This window comes from Anopheles arabiensis, chromosome 2, assembly GCF_016920715.1.
Source record: "Anopheles arabiensis isolate DONGOLA chromosome 2, AaraD3, whole genome shotgun sequence".
Lineage (NCBI taxonomy): Eukaryota > Metazoa > Arthropoda > Insecta > Diptera > Culicidae > Anopheles > Anopheles arabiensis.
Window position 1 is genome coordinate 107,531,598 of NC_053517.1, and position 19,323 is coordinate 107,550,920.

General features: G+C 48.6%; 1 protein-coding gene across 4 annotated transcripts in view; it reads left to right on the forward strand.

The window, feature by feature from the left end:
* Window positions 1-19,323, forward strand: part of LOC120907109 (zinc finger MIZ domain-containing protein 1) — a 99,942-nt gene that overhangs the window by 36,219 nt on the left and 44,400 nt on the right. Inside the window, exon 3 of one of the 4 annotated variants that reach the window (XM_040319044.1) lies at window positions 11,090-11,167. The exons of the other annotated variants lie outside the window; for them this stretch is intronic. The gene's annotated coding sequence lies outside the window, so the exon portion shown is untranslated. The remainder of the gene's footprint in view (window positions 1-11,089; window positions 11,168-19,323) is intronic. 4 annotated transcript variants of the gene reach the window in all.

The window sequence follows — 19,323 nt, forward strand, 5'->3', positions numbered from 1 at the left end:
TAAAACGGGAAGGAGGAAGTAATCTCGACACGGTCCGGCACATTCCGTTTCATCTCATCTCACCTGAAAGCTGAGCGAAATCGGGACAGGCGAGATTGGGTTTGGTTTAAAATATGTAAAGAAAAGACCCTCTGTTTAGGACATTTCCCTTTCTTTAAAAAATGGTCCTTCGAGCCGGATTTCTCACGCTTACGTCACGCATTGCTACGAGTCGACGAGTCGATTAGCGCGTTTTTATTGCGGTATAGAGCAGCAGTGGATAAAGATTGATTAATTAATTTACAATTGATACATTTCGGTGATAAGTAGTAACAACAAGATTGCAATCCATCCCGGGGTGGACATTGTCACCTTAATCGGTTCCACCCTGGTCGAAACACACGCTCAGCTGAGGTGTATTTGATATATTTATCTCTTTTTTGGTGTCATTTTGTTTTCGTGTCCACATCTCTTCCACCCTTCGAGCGGTTGGGGGGCTTATCGACACGATCGCTTGGTGGTATCATAACCGATACCTTGGGGTGGGAATGTGGGGGGACGCGACTGTGATTTCGCGAGCATCATCTCGCTCACCCGCGTGCTCACTGACGCGCGCGCACTGCGCTCACCGAACAGTTTCGCTCACGCATGGTTTGCTTTTTGGTTTAAATTTACCTTCACTCTGCCCACCCCGTCGCACACAAGTCTTCCATCTGGCACCCTCCCCCCACCTCCACACAAAGCGTCGGGAGCGCGTCCAGCGCGTCATGCGCGCCTTTGGAACCGGGGCGGCGGTGGCGTTTTGCACAAAAACAATCTCATTCGCTTCACACACAAACCCCCGTGTGCGAGCCGGCAGTGGCAGTGGCGATGGCAGTGGCGTCGTCGTCGTTGCCGTCGTCTTAGTAGCCGCGGCCGCATTGCTGCGAGTTCGAGTTTCCTTCTTCTTCGCCCTTCACCTCGGACGCTTCGCTCGGAAGGGAAGGAGTTGCATTTGCACTGTTGTTTTGTGCTCGCGCGGTTCGCGTCTTGATCGCGTCTTGCGTTCGCCGTTGCCTCAGCACCTCCACCACTACCACCACCGCCTTCCTCTAGGGGTGGTGTACATGCGCAGCGCAGTGTGGTGAGTATGTATGGTGACCTCGAGCGAACGCAAACGAGCACAGACCCGGGGACCCCCAAGCTCAGGTCCCTGGGTGATGCGATACGACGACAATGAGAAGGCAAATTATTTATCATCTGTCTCATCCGTCCCAGTGTGTGTGTGTGTGTGTGTGTGTGTTGCCATCGTGTTGGAATCGAAATAAAACGCAACCAAAATGAAGCCGACGCTTCCGCACCGTGCACCACTGCCGCACCTCGCTGAGGGGATGTTTCATTTTTATCGAGTTGTCGCTTGCGCGTATATGCGTTTTTGTGTGGTTGTGCTGTTTTATTTTCAACCACCGTGAACCCTTGCATTCCCCTCCTCACCCCTTTGGTTGTACAAAACCCGACCAGCGGCCCGACGTTACCTCCAATTGCGTTATTATTGTTTGTTGGCTACTTTGCTGCAGCACACGCGCACGCGAACACGGGCCGCACGCACACGCAATCCGCACCGCGAGCGCCATGCCATGCGCAACCCATTCCGGGGCGTTGTTGTTGTTGTTGTTGTTGTTGGGGGCGAAAAATAGAATCAATACCCGTTCCACCTGGTCTCCACCATCGACCATCATCATCATCATCCTCACAACTCACCGCTTTATAAGGTTGTTTTCGAATCCTTCCCACCGTGGTTCCGCTCGGCCTCCATCGTCTTCCGTGTGGCCCCGTGTAGGCCACGGCATGTGCAGCACAATCCGGTGAAGGATCTGCACACTTCTGAGGCGTAAGGACGTGCCGTGGTGCTGCCACGATGAGGTCATTGCGTTCCGACGATCGAAGATGTTGCCCCGTTTCGACAGTGGAGCGATCTGCATACGAGCGGGGCAGGCAGGGAGACTCCAAAGAGAAGTTGTCGAGAATTTGTTCTCAAGCCGGCACCGGTTGTGGCCATGATTGTTGGTATTATTTTTATGCTTATTAATACATTTCGCCGCCACCGCCATCGTTCGGTTTGCTATTCTTCACTTGCTGTTGCTGCTGCTGCTGCAACTGTTGTCCTCATAAAATAGCAGCGAAGCGCCTGAAGGGGTTGTGAGACGAAAGGCTCACCGCGCACTGGCATCCAAGGCAAGGGCGAGGGTGAGATATGTGCGTACTGCTCTTTTGCCTCGTTGATGACGGTGAAGCTGCAGTTGAAGGAAGAACTCGCGCGCGCGCGCCACCAACAGCAGAAGTACATGGCTGGGGAATGCATCACTTCGCAATGCAACCGATCCGAAACGGATACATCGGGGGAGGGGTGGAAGCAGTTTGGAGATCTTGGTGCCGGTTTGAAGCAGAAGGTGCTCGTGCCTCTCTGCCACACTGGGAACAAAGAATCAAAGCACAAAAGCAAAACAGAAGGACTTTCCGCGAAGAAGTGCAGCCATTCCACGAATGCAGGGGGTGCGTGGCAGATCCTTGGAGAAGGAAGAGTCATAAAACGTGTGGCTGTCCAATTGACTCGGAGCAGGAATGTTCATAAATTAAACCTGCGAATGCATCGTCAGCGGCGGTGCAGAATCGGTGCGAATTTTACTGACCGCTGGCTTTGGTTGTGAGGCGAAATGGGTTTAAATTTATTGCACAAACGTGTAATCTGATCGATTGCTAGCTGTAGCGATAGCATACCGCCAGTCGGTTTAGTGACGAACGTATGCGACTGTTGTATAGGTGTTCCAGAGTTCAACTCCCCTCCTAAGCTGTGTATCCCGATGTAATTGTAACCAACAAATTCCTTATAATTCCTCCCCGCCATGATCGATAGGATTTGATCGTTCACCTAATCGATGGTGTTGTTGCCGCTGTGCTGCTTCCCCCTGCTCTCTCCATCCTTACCCACTCGTTCTCCTCTATCCGTGCCTGTTTCTGTGTTGTCCCGTTCGGAAATTAATCACCTCCAATCGGCATTTATATCTCCTTTGGGTTGGTTTTACAAAACAGCTCTTTTCCGTGCGTGTGTCTTCACTGCTGGAGTTGCCTCCCCTGCCTCTCTCCCCACAGAACTGCTCAGAAGATCGTTCATTGTCCTGTGTGCGCGGCGCGCACAGGCCAGACAACAACGTGCTGCATCAGATTTGTGTTTTCCCCATCATCCATCCCGCCGCTCACTTCACAGCCCTGCGGACTGCTGCGAGTATGGTTATATTTCAGTTATTCACTTATTTATTGCCCCTGTCGCCGGGCGCCCAAGCCGGTCAAGTCTCGATACTGCCCTTCCCGATTATTCCATCTCTCTTTCTCCTCCTTCGCCAAAGGCAACGAGGGTGGGTAACGATACTTCACAACTTCTCGGGGCGGCAGATAAATTCGATTCCATCGGTTTTAATTGGTCGCCAAGTACGATCTTTCGCGGTCGCAAGCGAATGTGGTGGCGAATCGCGAATGACTGGACAAACCCATTCGCTGCACTCTCCGCACCCCTCTCTGCCATCGTCATCATCACCCTCATTCCAGGGCCATTCGCGGTGCCCTGGAAGGTACTGGTTGAGTCCGGCTAAAGCTAAAGGTCTCCCCCTTCGGTCCTTTGATCGAGCAAGCAGTCCACCAGGCCCGATCGATGGCCCCGGAGTTCGGAGCTTGTGCTACCGATTGGCCCGCAAATCGGCGGACGCCAATTCGACAAAGGTTGGGCCGGCTAACAACGGCCAAAGCCCAGCATCGTTGCGATTGCACAGCACAATCTCGGCAGTCGTGTGCATCGCCTCCCAGTCGATCGGTATGCTAACGCGCCTCAAGACGCTTCATTATTGAACTAGTTTGCCAGTTTGGCTTGCGCAAATAGGGAGCACAGGCGGACCCGCCTCAACAATCGGATCATAATTGTTTCGCGCAGGAAGAGGGAAGAGCCGCAGCAGTGGGTGGATGGAATTATCGGAAAAGCTTCGACGAACGCTGTTAACTCGAGCTGCTGCTGCGGCTGGGAGCTGCTCAGTAGTAATGATCGATTCCAATTATTCGTAGCTCATTAAAAATGATTGTACGCCACCAACGAGGCGCGGATGCAATGGCAAAATGTTGTGCTGCTTGCTGGGGAGAGTGCAGTTTGTGTATGGGGCCAAGGGTTTTCCGATTGAAAATTTAAATCTCACATAAAAACGATTTTCTTTCCCCCTTTATCCTATGATCCACACAGTGACATCACATTTATTGCATCGCTTAATATTCTTCCCTGTTTTTTTTGCTGTTGCTCGGAACCATCCACTAATGTGTTGCAATAAATCCCTTTCCACCAAGAGTTTGCCGTCAAATAAATGGCGCACCTACGCCGAAATTGCACTGATTAAGTGATTTCAATTAAAAGTTCCTTTATCGACGAGAACGAAAACAACATAATTACCATAATGAACGATGCACAATGTGTTATATTGTTTTCCGGCACTCCCCCCTCTCTTTTTTGTCTGGTTGTTGGAGTTTTTTTTTTTTTGGTTTTTACTCATGGCACTCACACGTGGTTTGTTTCGGAGTTTTTCTTTCGGGCTGTGAAAGCCCGCATAAAAGGTGCAATTTTTTGCTGTCATTTGTTGGCGGTGTTGTTTGCCGTTTGACGCGTTGATCGTATCTCATTCTCTTGTGATTGTAGAAGAGAGCGAGAGAGGGAGATAGAGAGAGAGACAGAGAGAGTGAGAGAGAGAGAGAGGGAGAGAGAGAGAGAGCGAAAGAGAAAGGCAATGGAAATTGTGTTCGATTCCATAATTGCATTGTAATACTTCAAGTCCGAATAATTCTGATTGATTTTCAAGCTTTAAAATCTACTACAATATTCTTTTGACTCACTTGACGCATATAACAAAAATGATGCTTCTTTAATATCGTGAATCAAATACCGTTCAATTTTATATAACATGATGAAACCAAAATGAAGAAGCAACGCTACTCACGCTCTCTCCACCTCATATCCAAAAGTAATTCACTTCCAACTCCCAAAAGACAGTGAAGAAAACGACAAAAACGACAAAAAATCGATCCTACCCGAAATGACCTAAACACAGCACAGCATAAAGCGAAAAAAAACAACTACATCGAAATGAAACCCCAATAACACCGACCTTCCCTCTTGCAGCGGTGTTACGGTGGGAAATAAATTCCCTAACCCCTCATTTCACTTCCTTCCGCACAATTGGGATTGACCACGCGCATTTTCCATCGCTGCCTCTCAATTCGCTTTATTATGAGCCAACCCAGCTCCCACGGACCACGGGTTCCCCGTCCCACCCTCCAGCCAGGAGAGTCCATTTTGCTCCACATAAACCCGTACCGCCCTTTTGCAGCTTAATAGACGAGAAAAGAGACAGGCAGCGAGGCACTTTCTCCCTCTTTCACGGCGCCCACTTTCCACTGGCTGTGGAAATTCATTTATCGATCCTTTTTGGCACTGGCACTGTGGCGGGACGCGGGTGTCATCGGTTTTATCTGATGCGATGGGTTTGGCATGGGGGTGGGGGGGGGGAAGGTGGGCCACACAGAGGTAGGAAAAAGCACAACCGTCCACCGGTGGTATGGAAAAAAAAACAATAAAACAAAACTACAATCGTGTGCCGAAAATGACAACTGTTCATTATTTCACATTATCGCTCTATTGTTTCACACTTTCCGGGTTTCATGGGGTGATGCTATCGATGCTCATCTGGAATGTTGGTATGGTGAAAATGTTTTTTTTTTTGCCACGCTGCTGGTGGAAATTGAAAAACAACAAACAACTACTACTACCAGCACTGCTGGGAACGCTCGATAAACGTGATAAAAAACGCACACACACACACACGAATGAGTGGACAAATTATTATCCATTGCTAGGAGTTTTTTTTGTGACGCCACTGGCACTGGAAGGGCTTATGGGTGGTCAATACGTGTTAACTAATGGTATGGATGGAATGCCAGCCTTTAGTGGTGTGTGTATGTGTGTTTGTGTGTTTGTGAGTAATGAAGCGTGAATCAATAACTAAATGGATGCCCCTAACTGGTGGACTTTTGGGCAATTTGGATTATCCTGCCGTATAGGGCATAGGGGAGGAAAAATCGGAACCAATCGATATGTGATAGCTTAATTTCATCTATCGCTTGAGCTTCCAACTGAGCAGAGACTGTTTATTCCATTAAAATGGGGTTTGAGGGTGATTTTTTTCGATGGAATAATCATTAAATTAAACAAAAAAAAACGATCCTTCAGTTTAATTGTTAAAACATTCCAACCACTATTGCCTAAGGTGGCACATCTCCTTCCAAATCGATTTTCCAACTGCTCCATCACCAGCTGAGACGGTTTATCATAAGCAATACCGAAACATTGTCTCACCTCCCCTAGCATGGGTCACGCTTGTATCGAGCTTGTTGTTAGGTGCGTTAGACGAGTAGGCGTATGAGGATAACCAGAACGAACTAGCTATCTCTCTCTCTATAGAAAAGCTCGCAAAAGAAATCAATGACCCTTTCGGAGAATGGAGCAAGCTACCCGACTGCTCACATTTTCCGATGCATCGGTAAACCATTAATCGATCATAAAGCCCTTTTTTTCGTTCCACAATGTGTGTGTGTTCTCCAGCTTATCTTTCCGTACCGCGCTTCTTCACCTTTCACCCACTTGGCCCCCTTAGTTTGTGTGTGTGTGTGTGTGAAACTTACTCCCCGAGCCGCGATCTAGCTTTTATGTGTAACAACAAAACGCACAACAAAACTGGAACGGGTGCACGGACGGAAAGCCCCACCCGGGGTAAAAGTGGCCTGAGAGGGAAAGGATGGAGAGTGAGAAGAGGGCCGGTAATGGTCACATCACGGAAGCGAAGGAAACCGACCGGACTAGCTAGGAACAAAACAGCACCAGAGCCAGAGAATGGTACCAGCGGTCCGAGTCCGGCGAAGGGAGCGAAAAGGTTGCAAAGCGGGCCAACGATTGACACAGGGGTGTGTGTTGTGGAGGGGTTCGGTGTGAAACGGAAACGTCGAAGGGTCACCGAAGGAACGCACCCAGTGCACTGGAGAGGGGGAAGGTCGGTGTAGCTGAGGTTGGTTGGAGTCCACTATAGTGGTCACAAACAAACAAACAAAACTTTGCGTTCGACGTCGTCGTCGTCGTCACCATCGACGCCGTAGTTGTTGTTGGATGGCAACACTGCGAAGGAAACAGTATTCGGTTGGCGTGTGTAGTGCAGAAGTAGTGTGAGAGCCATCGGCGCGCCAATAATACAGTCGTGTGCAAAAAATAATAGCAGACGGACGGGCAGGCAAATGAAACTAACTTTTAAGAATACTTTTGCAGCATTATTTATTGGAATTGAGAATGTTGCTTTTTGTACCACCCCCCCACCATTTTGTTTGAATCAAACACAGTTCTTCTTCTTCTTCATCTTTTTTGGAGCCCTATCGCCTTTCTAACTGATCATCATTCTACTATTTTAGTGGAAAATTGAATAAGAGACACAATTTGCTTAAAAAGCGGATGGGATGATGATGATTCGGATGGAAATTGAACAACATCCTACCTTTGCAGAGCCGGTGCACATACGATTAGACTATCGGGATAAGTCACCAAGAATGAAGTTGCTATCAGGGTATAAACCACTTCTTCTAGCAGAATGGCACGTTTTAGTTTGTTTCATTTTAAATAAAGCTTTCCAACCTGTTCCAATGTACAACAAGGAATTATAAGTGTTACCAATCAATCCAATTTTTCCAAAATTTTCCAACCTCACAATACCACTCGCCTGTCTTCGACCCACACTGTCCACCGCTGTAACGAGACCTCGGCTGGTCGGGCACTGTTTTTTTTTTCTTCCCTCTCTTCAAGGGGTCGCTCATCGAAATGTCCAGCTCGAACCGCCCAGCGCCAGCGCCCTCGGGTGGCTCGGTGGGAGTCGGTGGGGTAGCAAATCACTTCGCCTTATGCGAGCCAGTGCACACAAGAAGAAGGTCGCGCTGCCTTCAACACACATACATACACTGAGAGTAAGAGAGAGAGCGAGAGAGCGAGACCATAGCAACGGGGCAGGTGACGTAAGGAAATTCATGTGAATGCAGAGGTCTCGCCCTCAGGGGTGGCCAAACACCCCACACACACACACACTGGGGGGGTGAGCGGAGCAGGAAGGGAGAAGAAATGGAAGGGAAGGGAGTTTCGCCCTCGTTCCACTTCTGCTCTTTCTCTTCTTCATTAGTATATATACCCTCAACCGCTACCTCCTTCATCGTGGTCGTCGTCGTCGTCCACACACAAGTTTATCGTCTCAAGGCGGTTCGTCGTTCCACGGGTAGTCGCCGACACACACCGCATCGATGGCGGCGCGTCTCGGAAACACTGTGCGCTTGTATGTGTGCGTGTATGTGTGTGTGTGTATGCATAAGGCAAGCATTGTCGCATTTGCCACTGACCGCCTCGACTGACTACTCCCCACCCCGCATTCGTCGTCCATCTCTCGCCCGCGGATCTCTCGGTGCCTCACTTCATAATGATGCAAAATCGTTCCAACGGCAAACCGAGCGCAGGGGCGCGCGCGCGCGCCCGCCCGCAAAAGCGAACGAAAGCCAAACGCGCGCGCCAATCCATCTGGCCATTTGAGGGTATGAAGAAGAGGGTGATAATGGAGGGAGGGGTTGTAGTGCAGCACTCTTCCACACTGTTTTGTGTGTGTGTGCTTTGCTTCCTCTTGCGCTCGGGTGTTTTCCATATCGTTTTAGCGGGCTCCGGGGGACAGAGGGACCCGCAAAAAACAGGGAGGAAGGTTTTTATTTCTTTCGCCACCCCGAACCGAACCGAACCGGCAACGGTGCGACGTTGCTACACGATGGAGCTTCTTTCTCCCCCGTGGTGTGTGTGTGTGTGTTTTTTCTACTTCTTTTTTTGTATATTTTTCGCTTCTTCTGTGCTTGCTTGTTGGCCGTTGTTGCTGTTGTTTTGCTGTTTCTTCGATTCGATTCGCTCTTGTTTCGTGCCCGTCGTGCTTCATTCAGAAAGCACAAACATACACACTCACACACACAGCCACAACTCGGTATTTTCCACCCCCAAAAGCACCCTTCGGTGGCCTACAGTGGGGGGGGGGAGCTTTCCTGTGTATGTGTCGCCGCGCAATTGGAGTTTGAGGTTGGTGCTACGGTTTTGTCGAGCAATGATCAGAAACCAAAATAATAAAAGGAAAGGAAAACAAAATCAACGGAAAAAGAGGGGGGGTAGGGGTAGGGGTAGAGAGAGAGAGAGGAAGGGTGTTGGACTGGCGAGTGCCAACCGTTGCAACTTTGGACGGCATACACACACACACACAGTGCGAGGAATGTCGCCTCGAAAACGACGTTGGTTGGTTGGAGGGACTTGTGCTGTACGTGTGCAGTCCACCAAACACACCCAACGTCCCTTAAAAGGGGGGAGAAGGGGGGAGGGGGTGGTGAGGAGAAAATGAGGTTCAACTTTCGTTCATATCGGTGATTCGTTTCGTTTCGTTATGCACCACTCTTCACTCGCCGAAAGCTCTCGGGCGCGCGCTCCATCCTGCACTATCGCCTCTACGTGTGCGTCTTGCATCGGTGTGTGTGTGTGTTTGTGTGCGTTTATAAATTGAATATTTCACCGCCACCAAGCCCTCCCTCTTTCCACCAAAGCAGGCGCTGCCCTGTTGGGTGTTTTGCAAACTCACCTTGGGCACGGCGGCACGTTGGGTTGGGAAATGGGAAAATGAGTTCATTTGGAAATGGCTGAAGGAAGCGCATCGTCTACATACTGGCGCGAGATGGGTGGCCTCGGTTCGGTTTCTAATGGGGCTTGTTGGGGTGGTGGAAGTTGACACAGTTTCATGTAATTTTTCCCGAGCCGTTCCTTGCTCCCGTTGAAACACTTTTCCTTTGCGAAGGAAGTGGAAAAAGGTTCTTCAAAGCGTGGTGCAATTTGTGTAATTTTATTTACTCCCGTCTTTTGGGCAGTGGAATAATTAAAAGCCACCCCATAAAAACGATCATCTTGGCCAGCTTGTGTCACTGTTTTGTTGAGTAATTTATACACTTTGCCTCCACTTGGCAGGCACAAATAAGCTCAAAATGGTAATGGTAAAGAAGAGCATTTCTCTCACTCCCTCACCGAAAAAACAAAAACACACACTCAAACCAAACCGCAAATAAGTCATGGATGACGGATGGGGGGGGGGGGGGGGTATGTGGCCAGGTAGCGTTCATTAGTGAAAAGTCATGATTTAAGCACATTTTCTTCTGCTTACGTGAGCTTTCGCGAGCGGCGGCAGGCCGTTGGATGGTGATCGTGCTCTGTCACCCACTCGCAAATTCCCATTCCCCGCCACCGCAAAGCACCTTCTCCGCCCTTCCAAAATCACAAACACAAGGCACACCACCAATGATGGGGAGGAAAAGTTTAAAGCCAAACAATAATTGCATTGGAGAGGATAGGGGTGAGTTGGGCGGCTTTTCCCTTTTTTCACAGCAGGTTTGAGAGCAAAACGTAGAGCGTACGTAAAACAATCGAAACAACCGGCTCACCACGGTCGAATGGAACTCTTCATCGTACAGACACACAAACACAGCCACACACACACACACACACATCGTCATCATCATGCAAACGTCTTCGTTTTGCGAACGACGGTGGACGGCACTGCACTTTCGCCAAAGGATGCGCCAACGGGTTTGGGCCAACAATGTTGCTTTTTATGACATAACCTACATTCGCACGTGTGTGGAAGGTCCACGGGCGTTGGGTGAAGCTTTTCCCTCTGCTTTTTCGTGTGTGTGTTTATTTATGTGCACCGAATCGAGTGTGGAGTTGCGATCGATTTAATGCGAGGAAAAGAGCTACTTTGAAGGTGGTTGACTGTGATAGACGAGTGTTGAGTGCAATTTAGTAACGATTTAACTTGTTAAAAGTGTCGTAATGGCTCAAAAAATGAGCAGAAAAAAACGACAAGCCAAACATTGTATTAAAGCATTTTCATCATTGTATAAATTAATCAACACAACTAATGATGTGTCTGTTCTCTTCTCTCCCTCCTAGGTATGCACAACCAACGACCCCTGTCTCTCTCCCTGTCCTGTTGTGGTGATCATAAAAATTAACATCAACCCCAAAAAGGTACGATTCGTTTGAGCCCCTCATTTACACACCCAACTACACACACTCGTCACATTGTGTGCTATTGTCGGGTGCAGAAAAAAAAATAGGTTTGCAAAATAAACGACCAAGCATGCAGCCAGCATATGCGTGTCAGTGTGCGTCTCTCTCTCTGTACCACAATTAAACAACCATCTTGCTAAAACACTGTCACCGTTGTTGAGGGTCGCTTTACACTAACAGCAACAGCATTACAAAAAAAAACACACAAGCGACAAACGGAAACATAAACGATTCCGGGCCGCTGCCACGCTCTCGGTACACTTGGAAGCCGCACGAACGAACGAACGAACGAACGCAGCGTGAAACATTTTCAATTAAAGTTAATAAATCTTTACCCCCATTTGTGCGCACGGTGATGAGTGTAGTGTTCGTAGCGGGAAGAGCGATTTGTCGTGCCCGGACGCGCGAACGATATGGTATACTATACAGAGATGCCCTCAGCTTGCGCGTGGATTACCCAAACTTTGAAGACGCGAATGAGTCGAATTGTTTATGTTTCGATTTTTATTCCGCTTTTGGATGTGTCATAAAAAGTGTCTTTTTTATGTTCGGTTTTGTAGTCGGAAATTGGCATACGGCATAAAACATAAGTCCACCGACAGAAATACCCTGGCATGGTTGTAAAATGGTATTTCTTTCAAATGATAAAAATCGATCCGTTCGTTGAACATAAACAGAAACACGAACACAAAGCTATATGACTCGAGCAAACGGAACATGAAAATCTCTGTGTCAACCCCGGTTGCAAACAAAATGCAGAAGGGTCCGAGCGACAAACTCTCAGCCCGTCCAAGCAAAATTCATCAACGACTCGTCACCATCGATTGTGATGTGCCGACTTTCTGCACAACAACGTTCGGAGTCCTACGTCCTGATCGTCCTTCCCCATTTCACAAAACCATAATTCACGCAACTAATGGTCGCATGTCTCTCTCTTTCTTTCCCATTTTCGCCACGGATACATGTGTTTGCTTCCCGTCCTAAACCGATTCCGAGGACAGATCGGAAATGGGAACCGCGCATAAAAATCGGCACGAATCCTTCCCATTTCCATCCAGCTTGCGTGGTTTGGATTCTGTGCTGCGGAAGCACACTTTATCGAGGGGAATCAAAGGGGTTATGGGAAGCAATCGAGAGAGCGAAGCGAAAGATGAAAACAACACGCATACAAAAAGTACACAGAGTAGCAGAAGCACTGCTCCGTTGCTGTGCATGCGAACAGGACAGGACCCTTTCGGTCGTACAGTTGTTAGATTGCCGACTCTTTGCTGACTATTTGTGACTAACACAGTGTGCGTGTGTGCCTGCGTGTCTGTGACCGAGGACGACCGTTGCAAATCTTGGCATACGCGCACAATCCTCGCTCGGGTGCATCGGAGGATGTTGGAAAATGGAAAACTGCCCCGGCAGGAGGCACACTATCGATAATGCCCGTAAATCCACTTCCCATCCCTTCCAAGTGTCCCGCTTCGGGCGTGGTGGTGGTGGTGGTGGTGGAAGGTGTTAGCCATTGCGCGGGACAGCAACAAAAAAAGAGAAATAAAGACCGGCCCGAGCAATGAAGAAGCCAAGTCGCAAGGGTTAAAAATGCAGACAGCAAAAGGGGTGATTGGCAGTAAATAACTTGCATCCTTCCGCGCGGGTTCCGGGGACCGGTGTCCCGGGGAAAATCGCACGGATGTAAACAGAGAGCGAGCGAGAGCGCTTACAAAACACGCTGGATGACGAATGGGAGAAGTTATGAGTGCACGGAGCTCGGGGTCTGCCCGTAAAAGGACGCCAAAATAGGGTGTAATTGAAACGGCGATGAAGATAAAACAGGGTGAATAATATTGGATGGTTTTGAAAGAAATGGTGAAATTTTTTAATGTTTTACACATCCCTCTCTTTGGTGAGATTTTCTTTTTGAAAGCCATTTATTATGTGTCGTTGAACCTTAAAACAAGAAGCAAACATTTGTTTTTAAATGCTTCTCTTGCAATACGTCATCGTCAACGATGATAAATTTGACATTTTTATTTTGCGATTTGAACTTAAACCGGCCGCATGTTGTAATAGATGTGCGAACGATGCTAACGATTCAACCACGGTGTCGACCGATGACGTGACAAGCTGTAAACGTACAAAAGGCATCTAATCGAAGCAACCTATATTTTTACACTTTTCGTTTTTATACACCGTGTGACATCACGATTGCATCACACGTAAACTAATAAAACACACACACACTAACTCACTATCGCCAAACCGCACTGTATCAATATCGACATAATAGAGCTTATTTTCGGGTGACACGACTTTCACGCCGCAACCGTTTTTTTTTGTTTTTTTGGGCAAACACAGTGCGCGCAAAAACTAAACAACCCCATCCCGCATTAACAACCCCTTTATGCGCCTCATATTACTCACACTCACCTTGCATACACCAAGCTCTTACCTTCTTCCACATACACTCACACACACGTAAACACATAAAACGGAGCGTCACAAGTGAGCTCTTCGTTCGTGGAAGCCAAACAAAACTATTTCAACAAACACTCTTCTCCACAACCAAATTGAAAGGGGAAAGGGGTGTGTGTGTGTGCACACACTGTATCGGAGGAAAAGCGTAATTTTCTCAACCAGCGGCATCAAAGCGCGGTGCAACCCCGATATTATCGTAAACACGGGAAGGCCGTCACTTCTCGCGGCCGTCATCATTATTCTTTCGATTACCGTTTATGATCATGATTAAAATATTACGCGGTCACGGGGTACATTGCGTGTGCATGTGTGTGTGTGCGTTGGTTTTGTCACGGGTACATCCTTGTTTCGTTTCCCGCGTCCGGCACTAAACCAAACGCCCCATAATTTGCGCCGTGTGCGCCGGGTTTTCTAATGCTCGCTTGCTGCTCCGCGTGCAGCAATTACGGCTGCCTTTCGAGGTCCTTCGAGGTAATGCACACTTGAAGGGAAAGAGAACGGGGAGTGAGAAAAAGGGAGAGCACGAAAATACAAATAAACGCACACACACGAAGCACAAGCACTGTTCGTTAAGCAAGGGGCCCGCGCGGGACCAATTGCGTCAGCGTCAATGAGCGTTTGAGCGAAATTTGATACATCCCTTCGCTTCGTTTTTTCTTCTATCCTTTCGTTCGATTTTCGGTGTCTGGACCGTTTTTTTTCTTCTTCTATGCATTTATACGCTCTATTTTACCTCGGCGGACATTTCAAAGCCCTGAGCAGGAGTGTTGCACTGCCTTTTTTTGCATAAGCCGCCACCAACGGAAATCGTTCCCAAAAGGCTTCAAATGACAGCACAGGAAAGACTGTTTAATTGTACTTAATTCACGCATTTTATTAGGTAATATTAAAACAAACAAAGGAAAAACCTTTTATAAAAATTGAGCTCTCTTTTGAAGTCGTCTCAGCACAGCTGTAAGCACGTACTTACAATTTGTAAAACACAATCATATTATAATGTTCGGGCGCGTCTGATGACTGACGTTCATCGCTTTCCTTCCGCCAAACTTTCTCCATTATGGGAATTAAAAACTCATGATAAAAATATACATAACGCTTCCGAAACACGCACAGACACACACACACACACACACATACATAGAGAGACAGCAGATCGGAACAATTGCGTCATTGGCGCAAATGGCTGATTGAAGGATCACGGCGCACCAGAAGTAGAATCTCTCCTCCTCCTCCTCCAAAAACAACTCGTGTGGGGGTGAAGTGTGGGAAGTGAAAAAATACTTTTTAAACTCTTTTTTGTGTGTGTGTTGTCGCTCTCTGTAGCCTCTTTTTTCCCACCCATTTCTTGGGCTGTGAAAAACAGTAACGGAAAAAGGGAGTAAAAGGGGAAAAAAATCGACTTAAAATCCCTTTTTTTTCCCTTAGTCCGCCCGAAGAACGGGGTTGCGGGATGAAGCCTTTTTGCGTACACTTTCTTGCGCAAAAGGAAAGGCAAAAAAACAACGACAACAACAACGACACCCCAAACGGCAGACGGTGGCACCACAGCAGGCGGTGTGATGGTGGCTGTAGTCGGCAAAAGGGAAAACAGCCGCCACATTACAAACCTTCTTCTGCCTTTGGCGTAACAGTTTCAAGGCAATGAATTTCGGAAGAGAGGGAGCTGATGGGGGTGAAATTGGGAAAGTTTTCCCGCTCTTTTTTTCTGGCCTTCTTTCGCTTCCTTTCCAAATCTCGACGACCAAAAGCGGTGGCGGCGGCTGAGCAGGAAAAACTTCGTCCATTTGTCGTCGTCGTCGTCGTCGTCCCTCGCCCAGCCCGTTACAGTAGCGGCGAAAGTTATTTCAAGCAAAACCCACCCCCACCCCTTGCTTCAACGTACGTGCGTTCGTCAGCGCAGTTAACCGGGGTGCCGGGTTTTGGGGCGCAGAAGAATTCTAGAACGAGGTTAAAATGATGTGTTTGTCCTTAACACGATTGGGCGCGCGGAATTAAATACAAGGACGAATGGGGGTTGTGGAAGCGGAGGTGATGCTGGTAGTATTCCCGTGTGTGTGTGTGGGACGATACATTCGCCTCGATCGGGAAAGTGGGTGGTGTTTTTCAACCCGTTGCGCCATTGGATTGATATTCATTTTCCGACTTCGAAATCAGGCTCTTTGTGTGCCCTACTCGCTCGAAGCGATAGCGTGTGTGTGTGCACGTGTGTGTGTGTGCTGGTACATATGTGCACACATGCCGGTCACAGAATGAGGTCTTTTGTCTCTTTCTCTCTCGCTCCCACACTCGGAAAAAACCTCCATACATCATGTGCTCGTCGCCTGCCGTACGTTCTATGTTCAGCTCGACGCCCGACGGCAAACGAGAGAAGCACAAAAAGGATGAACGAAACAACCAGCAGAAATAAGAAGAAAAAAAGACAGACACACGAACGTCACCCTGTTCTGTGGCCAGTGCCATGTGTGCATGTGTGTGTGTATGTGTGACGCGATCGAAGCGCACGTTGTGTGATATTGGAATCGTTGTGTGTGGTGTGTTGCCTGCCACTCTATTGTTGTTGTGTTGCTTTATGTGTTTATTGATTTTGTTGTCCTTTCCCCCCTGCCCCCCCTCCTCCCCATTGCTTTCTTTGCCACGTCGCTCTGTCCATCTGTGTGGAGCACATACACACACACCGGATTGAGCCTTTATGCACAGTTCGGCCTTTCTTTTTTCCCTCCTGCTCACCGAGATCATCCAAAACTCCGATTCGGAAGAGCCTATTTTGATTCCTCAAGCACACACACACACATATGGAACACATGGAACAACAACAACAACAACAATAAGTCCTCCCACAACGGAAACACATCCTTCGAACGCAATACAACGCTCCACATGGCCGGGAGAAAGTGGAGTAGGAAAATGTTGAGGAAAATTTGGGGAAAAAAGGCCGACAATTCGAATCGGAAAATTTTGGAGTTTTTTATTTGTGTAGAAACGGTGTTGAAAGAGAGGAGAAAGGGAGGAGGATGGACAATTTTTCTTTCTTCTTCCATTTTTGCCCGGAGGGTTTCCGATATCCTTCCGAGAGCCGAGTAAAATGAGAAAATCGAAATCAAAAAGCTTCACCATCCGAATCTGTTCCTTTCCCGGGTGTATCCTTTTTTTTCTCTCCTTCAGCTCAGAGAGTGGGGGCGGGGGGTAAGAAGGGAAAAGGGAAGAGTAAAAAAGGACACTGAAAGATACGGGATACATTTTCCACCGGGCTTAACCGGGGGCGGCCCCGCAGTTTGATGGACCGGCCGATTTCCGTAGAAGCGCGATTGGGTGGGTTTTGGGCCGACCGGTGTTTGTGTGTGTGTGTGTGAAGGACATACACATTCTTCTTATTTTGTTTTGTTCGGGTGGGAAAGATAGATAAAGGGAAAATGTTGGGGGGGGGGGGTGGGGGGAGGAAGGATCAGCAAAAATATTCTCCCGCGATCTCGCATCCGCTATGAAGTGGAGAATAAAAGCAAGTGGACCGTCCGGTTTTCGTCCCTTTTTGCTGTGCCCGGGAGGCATTTTTCTCGACCTGTCCGGGGACAGGGGATGGCAGGTGACTACGACCCAACAGTGTGTGTGGGTGTGTGTGACTGTAGGCTAATCTGGGGCCGGGGGATTTGCTACACTCCCGCCGTTAGAAAACTCAGACATAAAAAGGACCTTACCCGCCCGCCTAGATATCCTTTTCCGCGTGCTTCCGTTCCTTCTAGGCCTAGCCGTCGCTTTTCTGTCGAATGAACAGAGAGACAGAAAGAGAGACATAAATAAGAAACGACGAGTGGGCAACACACACACAAGAACCCAGAGAGACATTGCGCCCGTTAAGCTCGTGTGGATTGTGGGGCCTGGAACGTGATGTTTGCACCGAACCCGAAAGGACGCAAACAGTTGGCGCGCGGGCCGTCCACCGATTCGCTCCCAAACCTCACCAATTGGCCTCGTTTTGATGGGAAAGGAAGGAGTCAACGGACGACGGAAGGCGAGTGGACGGATAATAAATTTTCTCGGACTTCCTGTTGTATTATTCAAAAAATAAACTCCACTCGTCCGCGTTCCTCATTATGCCCTTATCCCCCCCCCCCCCTGTGGGCAGCCAACTGTAGCCAATTTTCCGTGTGACTGTGTGTGACCGTGTGTGTGTGTTTATGTCCTTCTTTCTCACCATCGAAGGATATAAACCGCTTCCTTCCTTTTTCACGCGCGCTAGTCACTTTCAGAAATCGTGCCAGAACACACACATACAAATGGCACCCACTGTCCATGGGGGGTGCGAAAGTGGGTGAAATTGTGCACGGGGAAATTCCCTCATCACCCACTCAACCCCAATTTTTTTGTTAGTATTTTTGGGTGTAATGTAATGGGGAGGAACTTTTATGGGGCGATTTTACAATCGATTTTGACGACCGCCACCAACACCGTGTCGATCTCTTGCCCTTCCGAAACAGAATTGTATCACACACACACGTCAAGGTTGTTGCTGACAAAACGTCAAACATTCCATCTGGCGATGGTGGGTGGTAGCCCACCCCCCACTACCACCCCGAAAACGGTCATTAATTTTGTGTTGCAAAAGACTCGCCGCCAGAAGTTGAACTTTGCTCGCCCGAGATACAGCAGCCCGACCTTCAACGCGGACGATCCTGTGCCCACACTCGCTGTAGACACTTTCGAGCGACTGTTCACCTCCTCCCCACCTTGGGTGGTAGTTGTCGACATCTTTCTAGGGCAGCGGGTGCGCCCTCCTCCCCCGCTTTCCGAGAAAAGTCGCCGAGAGTCGTCAAAGATTTTATGCTTTTCGATGGAAAAAGTTCAATCTTGTCCCTCGGTTGTCCCTTTTTTTTGCTGTGTCCCACCCTTCCCCTTTGTACCACAGAGGGGGAAGGGGGGTATGTAACGCTGGAGCTCATTTATGGTTCATCCCGTCCCACCCCCCGGAGTCCCGGCATTTTTGGGTCTCCTCTTGTAACCATAAAAGCTCATCTTTTTCTTTACCTCCCTATCAACGGAAACCTTCCCACACACACACACACACGCGTACAGCAACGGCAATCCGTCTTTCCCACGCCAGTGTCCCCTCCGGTCCCTTCGGTTTCGGGATCCTCCACAAGCCCTGCAGGATGTTGTTGCTCTGCTTTACATATTTACCGAAACGATAACTGAATCCGTATCTGACCTTTTTTCCCCCCAACCCACACTCCCTGGCACACTCCCCCTTACTTCTTTGTGGGAGGAAGGAAAATGCCTTCAACCTAACCACCCCACACGAACCCACGGTTGCTCATCGATGCTTCATTTAGTGTCTTCGCCTTCTCAGGAAGAAGAACAGGCTCTGCAAAGCCCACCCACATTTCCATGAAGCGCCTTCAAAACCTTATAAACCCCTCAACCGTTCTCTCTCTCTCTGTCTCTCTGTCTCTTTCTCTCTCTATCTCGCTCTTTTAACACGGGAATGATGCTCGGAAAGGAAAGTTTAGCCATCATTCCGGCGCTCTCAACTTTAGCGATTTTCCCAAACCGTTCTGCCAGCCCCATGTCCCATGCTCTATCGCCGGTGGGATGTGCTTTTGTGTATGTGTGTCCGTGTGTCTGTGTGCTACCCGTTTGTTACCGTTGTTTCTCTCCAT